The sequence below is a fragment of the Myxine glutinosa genome, chromosome 8 (assembly GCF_964187855.1).
Source record: "Myxine glutinosa chromosome 8, kmMyxGlut1.1, whole genome shotgun sequence".
Taxonomy (NCBI): Eukaryota; Metazoa; Chordata; class Myxini; order Myxiniformes; family Myxinidae; genus Myxine; species Myxine glutinosa.
Genome location: NC_136268.1, coordinates 168,424,838 through 168,438,287, shown reverse-complemented (window position 1 = coordinate 168,438,287; position 13,450 = coordinate 168,424,838). Strand labels below are relative to the sequence as shown.

The 13,450-nt window shown below is 43.3% G+C and overlaps 1 protein-coding gene across 8 annotated transcripts in view; it reads right to left on the bottom strand.

The window, feature by feature from the left end:
* LOC137433072 (protein FAM13A) overlaps positions 1-13,450 on the bottom strand; it is a 355,270-nt gene that overhangs the window by 213,418 nt on the left and 128,402 nt on the right. The gene's annotated exons all lie outside the window — the stretch shown is intronic.

The following is a 13,450-nucleotide window of genomic DNA, read 5'->3' as shown; positions in this document are numbered from 1 at the left end:
AATAACTATTACTACTAATAAGCCACACGCCCAGCCATTCCACCGCCTCCCGCACCTCACAAAAAAAACTATTTCCACAATCAGCACCACAGGTGTCAATATCCATGTAATTTACCTGTACCCTCTATCTAGCATTAAACTACCCACCCGGGCTTTCGTGAATGGGTTCCACTCCCCCCATTCAATCCTTCGCACCATGCATTCCACACCATGCATTCCAAACCATTTATTTGCACACCAAATATTTTCACACCATTTATTTCCACACCATGTATTCCACACCAAGCATTCCACACCCATTATTTTCACACCATGCATTCCACACCATTACACAATTCCATTTATTCTCACACACACAGCATCATCTATCTAACTAATTTCCCCTATAACTCGTGCCTCCCCGTCGTCCCTTTACACGACGCACACTCTTTTGTTAACAACCAACGAAACTCTCTACGTCCACACTACTGTTCATTGTCACTACTTAAATCTTGTCCATATTGTCTCTCTAGATCCCTAATCATTATCCTAGCCCTCCCTCAGCTAGTGCTTCGGTGCCCCCATGGAGAAACCACTGCTGGCCCTTCCATGGGCCTAACAATGCTATCCCCCTAAACTAGTGCTCATGGGCCCCGTCTCGTGGGGAAAGGTCTCACCACCACACCCCCACATGGGGGGTGCAATACTCCCCCCAGTCTTCTAAGCTATGAGCCCCCATCTATGGAGGTACTTGGTCACGGCTCGGCCTCTAAGGGCCGAGCGATCCATGGGGGTGCCTGCTCGCCTGTATCTGGTTTTATCTGGTCGCTTGTATCGGGTTTTATCTGGTCGCTTGTATCGGGTTTTATCTGGTCGCTTGTATCGGGTTTTATCCAGCCGGCAGATGATCCGAGGGGCGTGGAGTTGGTGGTCCCAGGTGCCGGGGTCCATCCCTGCGTGGGGCCTTGCGATCCCACGCACGATGACCCAACCGGCCACGGTTACAAAACCTCACCTGGTAAGGTGCTTGTCTTCGACAATCCGAATTACCCCTCAAAACCCGCCGATCGCTCTTGCCGCGGTACGGCGCCAACAATACCGTGCGGGTGCCGGAGGTACGAATCGTGCATGCCGGTCCTTGTGAGACCGACGCAGCACCGATTCCCTCCGGTCCCCACGGTGCACCACTCATCGGGGGCTCGCGTACTCTATTCGTCCCACTAAGCACTACCCCGGTTGGCGTCGCTGCCTGAGCCTGATCATTTCTCGCACTCCATTTCGTACTCGCACACACCGGTGCGCACACTTCTTTCACCCACTCCGTACCTGCACCCACCGGTGCACAGACTCTCTCCACACACTCCATACCATTCGTAACCCTCACAATGGGCCCTTCACGAAATCCCGGGTCTATCCTGACCCCCAAGCTTGCCGAACACCCCCATCGCACCAAACATATTCCCGATATCACACCAAACACATTCCCGATATCACACCAAACACATTCCCGATATCACACCAAACACATTCCCGATATCACACCAAACACATTCCCGATATCACACCAAACACATTGCCGATATCACACCAAACACATTCCCGATATCGCTACTCACTTCGGGACTCACCTTCTCCCGGCACTCTTCAAGAACCTGCAATCTTTCCATTTGATTAGCAAATTCTTCATCACTATGCGAGTACCACTCTTGCATACATTCCCTCAATTCCTTCCCTAATTCATTCCTCGTCTTTTCTTCTGTCTTTTCAATTTATATTATTCCTTCTTCCAAGGTCACCTTCTCCAGCTTCTGTTTTACCTCTATTTCCCGCTGCACCTCTACTATTTCCTGCTCAAACTCTACCTTCGGCGGTGCCTCTACCTCCAGCATCAATACTTCTATTCTCCCAATCAGTTTGGCCGTGCTGTCCTTCAACTCTCGCTGGACACGCATCTCACTCCACTTTACCACGTCACGTGCACCCGCGAACTCCTCGCCCATCTTACGCCCAAACTCCTCCCCCATCGTTTTCATATTGCAGTTTGACTCCTCCCTCATGGTGTCCATCCAAGTACTCATTTTATCCATTCCATCACCCATTTTATCCATCCGATCACCCAATCGATCACCCATTTTGTTCATTTCACTTCTTGACTCGTTTATTTGCACAAAGCATGCTCTGATTTGAGTCATGAATAACTCCATGTTAACCCCGGCTTGCACAGCGGGCTCGGCCTCCGCCGCTCGCCCCGCGTGCGAAGCGCCACAATTGTCTTCACTCCCTGCCATGCCGTGATCAACTCCAAGTTCAATCTGTTCGCCTGTGTCCTTGGCCAATAATTCCTCATTCTCTACATTTCTATACCCACCAGACCCTGCATGTTTTGGCCCGACGTCATCCGAATTTAATTTATTTCTTTTAAATTTGTTTTAAACGAAATTTCCAAACGCTCGTAATTTCGCAGTACGTAAAACGTACTGCAGGTCCAATCCCACTCCCGGACACCAATTTGTTGCAGTGGTTCAAATCCCCACTCCTGACAACAATTTGTTGCGGGGGCCGGGTTCAAAACCCCCTTCTTGCACAACAATTTTTTTTGCGTGATTCCCCCCGGTTAATACCGGAGAATCACGAATACCTTCAAGGTGCACGGATCAAGGTAAACGCGCGTGACCAAGAACCGCACTATCGAACCCTCGCTTTCACACACCTTCAATTGCATGCTGAGCGATTTGCACGGTGTGCAAAACGGCGTTACCCCCACGAGATTTATGGACCTGAGTCAAGCCAAATTTGGTCCCGGATGATGCTAGGCCAATGGAGAAAGGACATAGTGAACAGGTTGGAAAGTAACAACAACATGTACAGCCTTTTATTTATATCGAATGCACAGAGAAACAGAGACGAAGACACAGCTTGCCAACTCTTACCTACTAATAACCCCGACTTGGCACCTTCACACTCTGACGCGCGCGCGCGCGCACACACACACACACACACACACACACACACACACACACACACACAAACAGGGAAAAATGACACTGGTTAAGGACATACCGATGTACGTGCTGCGATTCCTCGCAATTGGCCGCGTGGTCTGGTGTGCGCAGTTCGCAGTTCAATACCCGATCCGCACGTGCAGCCTGGATGAGGTAAGGTCCGAAGGTCGAACTGCCGCCTCTAAGTTGGCACGGACGAACATAACACAGGTAGATGAACTTCAGCGCAGGTGAGTCGTGTCGAAAGGCCAACGCTTGCAGATCCGCCGGATGGCGCAAAAGATCGGCGCAGAAGCAATTGGTGTCGACGAAGAACAAAGGCCAAAACACGTGCCGTTGGAGCTAAAACAAGAGAGCCCCGAGCAGGGTGTCGTCCACGTGGCAAAATCCCAGGCAAAGAGAGAACAGAGCAGGGTGTCATCCACGTGGCAAAATCCAAGCCAAGGCAAGATCGAACAGAGCATGAGGTCGTCCTGTGCGCAGCGAAATCCTCGGCAAAAGAGAATGATAATTAATGCGCTCCGCGTGGGCTTTTACCAGACCTGCCCACACCCTTCAAAATGTTCCAGAGCCTCCCATTGGCTGAGGCTTGTCACACCATGGCGACGGGTTCCCGTATCACCATTGGTCACGTGGGCCGTGCTTTTGGCCATGCCTTCCTGCTCATTAAAAATGGCTTCCCTTAACCAATGAGGGTTTGAAGATCCTGCCTAACTCAACGCATATTTGGTCTTTATTACAACACAATGGGAAACGGCTAATCTTCACATTCAATAAGACATATCTAACTACTGCAGGCTACATGTTGTCGTGCAACGAACTATAGGGGATTTGCCTTTATGGCACAACCGCAACAATATATATATATATATATATATATATATATATATATATATATATATATATATATATATATATATATATATATATATATATATATATATATATATAAAAAGACAGCACCTAAAGAAAGTCTGCACACCCTTTCAAAAATTTTCACCTTTTGTTGCTTTTTAGCCTAGATTTAAAAAACATTAAATCAGACTTTTTCCACCTTTATTTACACATCGTAACCCACAACTTCCAAGTGAAAAACAAATTCTACAAATGTCAAAAAATTAATCAAAAATACAAAACTAGATTATCTTCGTTGGATAAGAATCCACCCTCCTGAGTCAATACTTGGTGGAAGCACCTTTGACAGCAATTACAACTGTGAATGTGTTGGGATAGGTCTCTACCTACCCTGCACAACTTGATTGGGCAATATTTGCCCATTCTTCTGTACAAACTTGTTCAAGCTCAGTCAAGTTGTGTTGGGAGTGTTGATGGACAGCAATCTTCAAGTCTTGTCACAGATTGTCGATTGGATTTAGGTCGGGGCTTTGACTGGGCCACTCAAGGACATTTATCTTTTTATCCCTCAGCCACTCAATTGTAGCTTTTGACGTGTGCTTTGGGTCGTTACCATGGTGAAAGGTGAACTTCCATCCCAATTTCAGCTTTATTGCAGGGAGCAGCAAGTTTTCCTCTGGGATATTTATGTATTTTGCTCCATCAATTTTCCTTTATATCCTGACAAGTGCAAGTGCTTCAGTCCCTGCTGATGAGCAACATCCCCATAACATGATGCTGCCACCACACCATGCTTCACAAAAGGGAAGGTGTTCTTTGGGTGATATGCTGTGTTGTGTTTGTGCTAAACGTAACGTTTTACATTTAGGCTAAAAAGTTCCATCTTGGTTTCATCAGTCCACAAAAGGTTTTGTCACATGGCTTCAGAATCTCCAGAGCGGTTTTTTTCATACCTCAAATGGGACTCAAAGTGGGCTTTTTTGAGTAATGGCTTTCTTCTTGCCACCCTACCGTACAGGCTAGACTTGTGGAGTGCTTGGGGTATTGTTGTCACATGCACACAGTGACCAGTCTTTGCCATAAAGATCTGTAGCTCTTTTAAAGTTTCCAATGGCCTCTTGCTGGCCTCTCTGATCAGTCTCCCCCTTGCTTGGTCATCCAGTTTGGAGGGACGACATGATCTAGGTAGGGTCTGGGTGGTACCATGTACCTTCCTCTTCTTAATGATTGGCTTGACTGTGCTCCAAGGGATATCGAAGGCCTTTGAAATATTTTATACCCATCCCCTGATCTGTGCCTTTCCAGAACCTTGTCCTGGAGGTCTTTTGAAAGCTCCTTGGTGCTCATGGTTGAGACTTTGCTGTGAAATGCACTACCCACAGGAACCCACAGGAAGCAGAGTAAACCTACAGGAACAGCTTATTTTATTCTGAAATAATCAGAATCAATACAATTTAACACAGGTGGAGGCCAATTAACTTGGTGTGTGATTTTGAAGGTGATTGGTTACACCTGAGCTAATTTGCAATTGCTATTATAAGGGGGGTGGACACTTATTCAATCAAGATATTCTAGTTTTGTATTTTTGATTAATTTTCTGAAAACGGACATGTGTAAATAAAGGTGAAAAGCCTGACTTAATATATTTTCATTCCAGGCTATACGTACTCTGTATCAATATATATATATATATATATATATATATATATATATATATATATATATATATATATATATATATATATATATATATATCTATATCTATATATATATATATATATATCTATATATATATATATATATATCTATATATATATATATATATATATATATATATATATATATATATATATATATATAGATAGATATATATATATATACAGACTTGGCATTTAATATGGAATTTTTTTTTTGTGGGGTGAACTTACTTTTCAAGATGACTTAGAACCAAAAGTTCATTGGAATTATGTTGAAATTATTCTAGATTTTGTTGATGTGACCTTTAAAAGAAACAAAAACCACATTTGACATTTCAAAGCAAATAAATTGATCCTTGAAAGTGATGTAAACTGATATCGAACTCAATTCACGGACAGTAGGGGAAGGCGGGGCAGGTTGAGCATAGGGGTAAGTTGAGCCACCACCTCCCAGCCAGTTATGAATGAGTCAGACTTTGTGGTGGCGCCATCTATAGATGCCCCATTGCATAACTCCAAATTCTGCCATATTGTTTTCTAAATTGAAACAGAAACCAGTGTTGCAGAGGGAAAAATCCAATTTTCAGCCATGAAAGTAAAAAGGTGTAAAACAGGTAAGTTCACGTTTCTTCCATATGCAGCATAGATATAATATGGATATCAGATGACAATTGTTAGTCCAGGTATGTGTCTCCATTCTTGTCATAGACTTTAATACGATGGATGCATAGAATATGTGTGTATGTGGAGACATCTCAGAAAGTTCAGACTAGGGTAAGTTGAGCCAGACCCGACGGGGGCAAGTTGAGCCATGGCTCAACTTGCCCCGTAGGGTCTGGCTCAACTTGCCAACTCATGTTAGTGGAGATAATAATAATTAGCATTTATAATGCGCTTTTCCCCAAAGGCTCAAAGCGCTTACAGAATACCATATTATTACCCCGGTCATTGGATACATTGCGAGCCTGCACCACACTGGATGTACCATCTCCACTCCCCGGGGAGCATTCCTTGCCGTGCTGCCATTTCAAGCGCTCCGAGCAAAGCTCGGGCAAATGTGCTGGCAAATCAAGATTTGTGCATTACATTGCTCGGGTTGATGTACTGAATGGAGAGGAATTTCAGTTTGAAGGTGTCTTCCTGCAGAAGGTTGCTGGAAAAGTTGGATCTGACAACCCAGTGTTTGTTCCAAACCCAAAGGATGAAGCAGGATTTGAACTGGAAGACATCGTGCGTAAGCTGCCACAGCCTAAGTGCGTTGGCAGTTCTGCCCGTTGATCTGGACAGCTTGTGTTCAATTGTGACTTGTCAGTTTGGCAGCTTAATTGACTTGATTTCTGACATGTTTTAGTTTTAGTTCCAGATCCAAATGATGAAGCTGGCATTGATGAGCAAGATATTGTGCCTTAATTGCCACAGTCTGACTGTTGGCCTTTCTGGGTGTATTTGGGACACTTTTGTTTTATTGTGACTTAAAACTGTGGCAGCTGTTTTCAACTCAATCCAGCTGCCACATTGAATTATAACCATGAACACAAGGCACATGTAAATATTTCGTTCAGTGTTGTAACAAGTACATTAAATATTTTTCAGGCAGACCAATTTTTGTACTTCAGTTATCTTTATTTGGGGCAATGATCAACTATTTGGGATACTTTTTGTTTAATTGTGACTTGAAACTGTGACAGGTGGATTGAGTTGACTTTTCTTACCACAGTTGACAATCTTGTTTTTCTATGAGAGTGACTCAATATGTTCATAACTGATTACTATAACCATGAACACAAGGTAATCATTTCGTTCAGTGTTGTAGAACTTTACAACATTAAATATTTTTCTGGCAAAACAATGGTTTTCTACTTTAGTTATCTTTATTTGGGGCAATGATCAACTTACCCCTATGTGGTACAACTTACCCCAGAGGTTGGATCAACTTACCCCTCAGGTGGGGCAAGCTGAGCCATTTGGCCTCCGTTTTTTCAAAGGTCACAGTGACTTTCAGTGTGGGGATAGAAAGTAAGAACGAGCTACAAAATGTTTCCCAAGGATTAAATTAGAAGGCAAGATACTCATTTGTGCAAGATCATCAGTAAGTTCAGTCCGAACATTCCAAGAACAAAAACTGGCTTAACTTGCCCCGCCTTCCCCTACTGTGTTAAACTTCTGTGCGTTTTCCAGAAGTATGTCTTTATTTTGCACATTAGCCAAGAATTTTTTTTAACAAAAACAAAAGTTAAATTACGACTGGGATTACGGACAGTAAAATTACAGTTCAGTTCTTCGTGTAACCCCCACGAGCATTCAGGAGAGCACGTACACGTTGAGGCATGCTGTTCACGAGATTTGCCAAGGTTTGGACAGGAATCGCCTGCCATGCAGTGACAATAGCCTGCTGCAATTCACGCACAGAGGCAGGCTGCTGGTCCAAGTTGTCGATTTGACGCATTAATTCTGCCCACAAGTTCTCTATCGGATTCATATCCGGGGACATGGCAGGCCACACCATATGCTCTACACCACGGTCAGCAAGAAAGTGTTGGATCATGCGAGCACGATGAGGCCATACATTGTCATCTTGGAAGACTAAGTTTCCTCGAAAGGCTGCATGAGCAAATGGAAGCAATGTTTCTTCTAGAATGGCCCTGTGCTTGAACTGGTTCAGGTTTCCATTCAGAACAACCAGGGCAGTTTTGCCCCCTGCATGAAAAGCAGCCCAAACGGTCACCCCACCACCTCCAGCTTGGACTCTTGGCACTATACAATCTTCGTTGTAGGCTTCATGCACTTGTCTGCACACTCGGACGCGACCATATTGACGATAGACCAGAAATCTAGACTTGTCACTGAAGATCACGTGATTCCAGTGACCTGGCTGCCATTGATGGTGCTCTCTGGCCCACTGCAATCGGTGCTTGCGGTGTTGTCTGGTCAGACGTGGCTTTCTCAGGGGACGGCTGCTGGCACGATAGCCTGCTTGAACCAGTCGTTGGTTGACTAGCCTTCTGGATTCAGGCACATTTGTCAGTTGCTGCCACTCAGCCCTAAGCCGATTAGCTGACTTGGTACAGCCATTGCGGACTAACCGGTGCAGCTGGCGATCATCCCTCGTTGTGGTTCTACGGGGACGTCCTGACCTCGGTATTGGAGTAGGGACACCCATCTGAGCATTTCGTTTCAGAATCTTTGACACCTGACTTTGAGTGATGCCATACTGCCGAGCAATAGCACACTGTTTCATGCCGGAATTTCGTAAAGCCACCACTAAATGACAAACAGCATTGTCGAGTTGATGGACCATCTCCAGGGGAAGCGGCAATAACTTTTGTAGACGTGCAGCAGTTGTTTTCCACTAATACAGAACGCACCAACCCTTATATACCCGATTGTGAAGCCAATCGTCAAATGTACGGTCTGTCCGTACATTTTGTCACGCCACCTGTGATATAATCCTGTTATCGACTTCTTGCTGCGACAGACAATCAGTGGCATGGTTCTTTTAACAAAGAAATCACCGAAGCGTAAAAGAAACTCACCAGATTGATATACCGAGTTCAGAAAGTAAACCCAAGTAAAGAAAAAATATATATTCCATATTAAATGCCAAGTCTGTATATATATATACAGTCACGTGAAAAAGTAAGTACACCCCATGTAAAGTTTTGACTTTTTCAACATATTTCAACATACAGCTATTTGATCTTCATTTCAACAATATTCATAGATAAAGGTGATATAATATAACAAATATCATGAAACATTTACATTTTGTAGTCCATTATATAATTTAAATAAACATAAATGCAAATTTCACATGTGGAAAAAGTAAGTACACCCTTGACTCTAATAGGTGGTATTGCCCGCTTTGGCAGAAATAACCTCAAGTATGCGTTTCTTATAACTGTCTACCAGTCTCTGACATCGACTGGGAGAAATTGTTGCCCACTCCTCCTTGCAGAATTCTTTCAGCTGTGCGATGTTTGAGGGGTTTCTTGCATGCACAGCTCGTTTCAAATCCCCCCACAACATCTCGATGGGATTTAGATCCGGGCTTTGACTTGGCCATTCCAGAACCCTCCATTTCTTTATTTTCAGCCATTCCTTGATGGATTTACTGGTATGTTTAGGGTCATTGTCATGTTGCAAGGGTCCACCCCCAGTTGAGCTTCAACTCTCTGACAGATGGCCTCACATTATCCTCAAGCACCTTCTGGTACAACGAAGAATTCATAGTGGATTCTATGATGGTGAGCTGCCCAGGTCCTGATGCAGCAAAGCTGCCCCAAACCATAATATTTCCACCACCATGCTTCACAGTTGGTATCAGGTTCTTGTGGTCAAATGCTGTCTTTGGTTTTCGCCAAACATGTCTTCTGGTACAGTGGCCAAATAGCTCTACCTTTGACTCATCTGTCCAGAGCACATTGTTCCAGAAGTGCTGGTCTTTGCCTCGGTGTTCATTGGCAAACTTTAGTCTTGCCCTGATGTTCTTTCTGGAGAGCAAAGGTTTCCTCCTGGCACACCTCCCATGTAGATCAAATTTGTGCAGCCTCTTTCTAATGGTAGACTCGTGCACTTTCACATCAACAGTGGCAAGAGCTACCTGTAGGTCCCGTGATGACATTCTGGGGTTCTTAGACACTTCTTTCAGCATCTTGCGGTCTGCTCTCGGGCTGAACTTGCTGGGGCGGCCTGGCCTGAACAAGTTTGCAGTTGTTTGGAATCTTCTCCACTTGTAGATGATCTTCCGGACAGTCGAATGATTGATTTCTAATTGTTTGGAGATCTTTTTAAATCCCTTCCCAGACTCGTAGGCATCTATAACCTTCTTTCTGAAGGCCTCAGAGAGCTCTTTTGATCTAGGCATGGTGACGCCGCACACTTCAACAACAAAGAGCAAACCAAACTAAATGTCTGAGGTTTAAATAAGACAGGTACCTCCAAGATCCTCTCCAACGATGTTCTAATCTTTTGCACCTGAGTTGGTGCACCTGATTCTAATTTTAGGTATTTGAAGTAGTGATAAATGCAGGGGTGTACTTACTTTTTCCACATGCGAAATTTGCATTTATGTTTATTTAAATTATATAATGGACTACAAAATGTAAATGTTTCATGATATTTGTTATATTATATCACCTTTATCTGTCAATATTGTTGAAATGAAGATCAAATAGCTGTATGTAGAAATATGTTGAAAAAGTCAAAACTTTACATGGGGTGTACTTACTTTTTCACGTGATTGTATATATATATATGATTTGACTGACTAGATTTCCAGGATTGGAAATGTAAGAAGGTTGTTAATCACACCACAACTGGATTGTTGCCCTGTCCATGCATGTAAAGTGAAAAGTGGGGTTAAGCAATTGGTTCACTTCTGTCTGTCTGACCTTTTGTCTACAAAGATCAGTTTATGATCGAAAAACAACTTAATTTCAATTGAATGAATGAATGAATGATCGTTTTTAAGGCCATTTTCCACGCTAGAGCGGGGGTTAGCCAAATTTCAATTGAATGTTATATTTGAAACACGAATCATAACATGAATCGGAAAACAAATATGTAGTTTAGCAGTACTTTGGTCCTGATCGCACATGTTCAGAGAGGTGCGAGATAATGTTTGTACGCTCTCTGCCTGTCCGGCAATCAAACAAACCAGACGATAACGAGGCAAAAATAACAAGAAAACCATTACCAGAGCATAATTCCAACCAATTAATTTACTGCTTATCTATATAGCTATATATCTATATCTATATATCTATATATAATTATAAAATTGAAATCTTGCGTGTTTGTGTGTAACATTCGATCGGTCCGGGGGCGTGGCTTACCCCTTTGAGAGAGTAGTAATATCCACCATTTTATTAACTCGCATAGCTTTGAGACCTGTTTTGTAGGCCTGTGGTGTCTTGCTCTCTCTCTCAGTTTTATTTCAAATCAAATTCGATATATCATTTCATTTTTCACAGTCGCTAACATAGTTTTAGACTCGGTTGAAAAAAAACGGGAACAAAATCCGATGAAAGTTTCCGTTTATAGAACGAAATGAATTCTGAAAGGCCTGTAACTTCAAGGCCATTGAGTCTGTCTCACGCCTTTATCTTCAATCTAAGTCGCCATCTGATTTCATTTTTATCGATGGTTTTAGATTCGGTAAAAGAAATAATTGAGAACATTCACGCACACACGGGAAATTGCAGAGATATATTTTTAAAATCGCGTCACGTTGATATACGAAAATACACCGCCTAAAATAACAGGCATACAGTATATATCTTCGTTATTTCATTCAACATTATTACCAGGAAGTAAAATATGTTTCAGGAAATTACCGAGAGATATTTCTTCGATTTTTTTTATTATTTATATGCGCATACACTTTAAATAGGTTTATTTGAAATCTTTAATTTTCACAATGTAATTTATTTGTCATTTGATGATCGGCAAAACGATAGCACAAACACAATACTATTTGCAGGAAGAATGTCGTATCAACCCTCCGACGGCGCTACGGATGCGGACAACGAATCACACCTCACGTCTATGGACGCGAATAGCAACATCCGCACGAATCAGTCATCAATGATAATTTTCATTGACGCGCCTGGAGGCACAGGGAAGACGTTTCTTATTAACCTGATTCTCTCTAAAGTGAGAGCGAGTGGAGAAGTTGCCCTTGCGGTGGCCTGATCTGGCATAGCTGCTACCCTCATGCCTGGTGGAAGAACAGCGCACTCAAGGTTCCAAATCCCTCTGACACCGAGGGAAGATGGCGTATGCAACATCGATAAAAATTCCACTATCGCAGACCTCTTTCGAAGTACAAAACTCATCGTGTGGGATGAGTGTCCTATGATCAGGAGAGAGAGTTTTGAGGCTGTGGATCGCACGTTGCGTGATGTATGTGACAAAGACGAGCCTTTTGGAGGGATCTTGACGATATGCTGTGGTGACTTCCGTCAACTTCTGCCCGTGGTGAAAAGAGGGTGTGATGCTGACGTTGAGAATGCGTGCATAAAGAAGTCCTACTTATGGCAGAGCTTTGGAATGTTTCACTTGAGAACTAATATGCGACTGACCGACGGAAGTGGGCAGTTTTCAAGATTTTTGCTCGACATCGGCGAGGATAGAATCGAGAAAAATGCGGATGATGACATAGATTTGCCAGAGGATATACTGCTGACAGCGAGTGGGCTCGATGAGTGCATCGATACCATATATCCATCATTCGCCAATCCGATGGAGTTTTTTCAGCAAGGTCTATATTAGTGCCCCTCAACGATATGATGCGAAACATCAATTCAACATGCATCACAAGGTTCCCTGGTGCTAGCAAGGAGTATGCTGCGTTCAACAGTGTGACTGAGGGTACTGATGCGACGCACTTCCCAAAAATTTGTGGATGGATTCGGACGAAATTTGTCAGAGATGTACCGTACCATATGTGGCAAGGAGGAAATGATGAGATTTCGGTGAAGATCTGGATTCGGATCCGGCTACTAGAATTTTTTACGTGATACTTCACCATTGGGAGACACGGCCAAAAACCAATATCTATCACGATATCTCAAAAAGTTGTGGACATATTTGGACGAAATTGGTGGACCGATTGGGTGTGTTTCAAGGACGATTCGATTCGATTTTGGTGAAGATCTGAATATGGATTCGGATATGAGAATTATTTAATTTTTTAAGTGATTCTTCACCATTGGCAGATTGGGCCAAAAACGATACATAGCGGGACATCTCAAAAAGTTATGAATGGATTTGGACGAAACTTGTTGGACAGGTTGTTTGGGTGACGAGGAAGAATCGATTCAATTTTGGTGAAGACCCGGATCCGCAGCCAGCTGGTAGAATTTTTAGTGATTCTTCACCAATGAGTGATATGGCCAACCAGGCCTCATAGAGAGG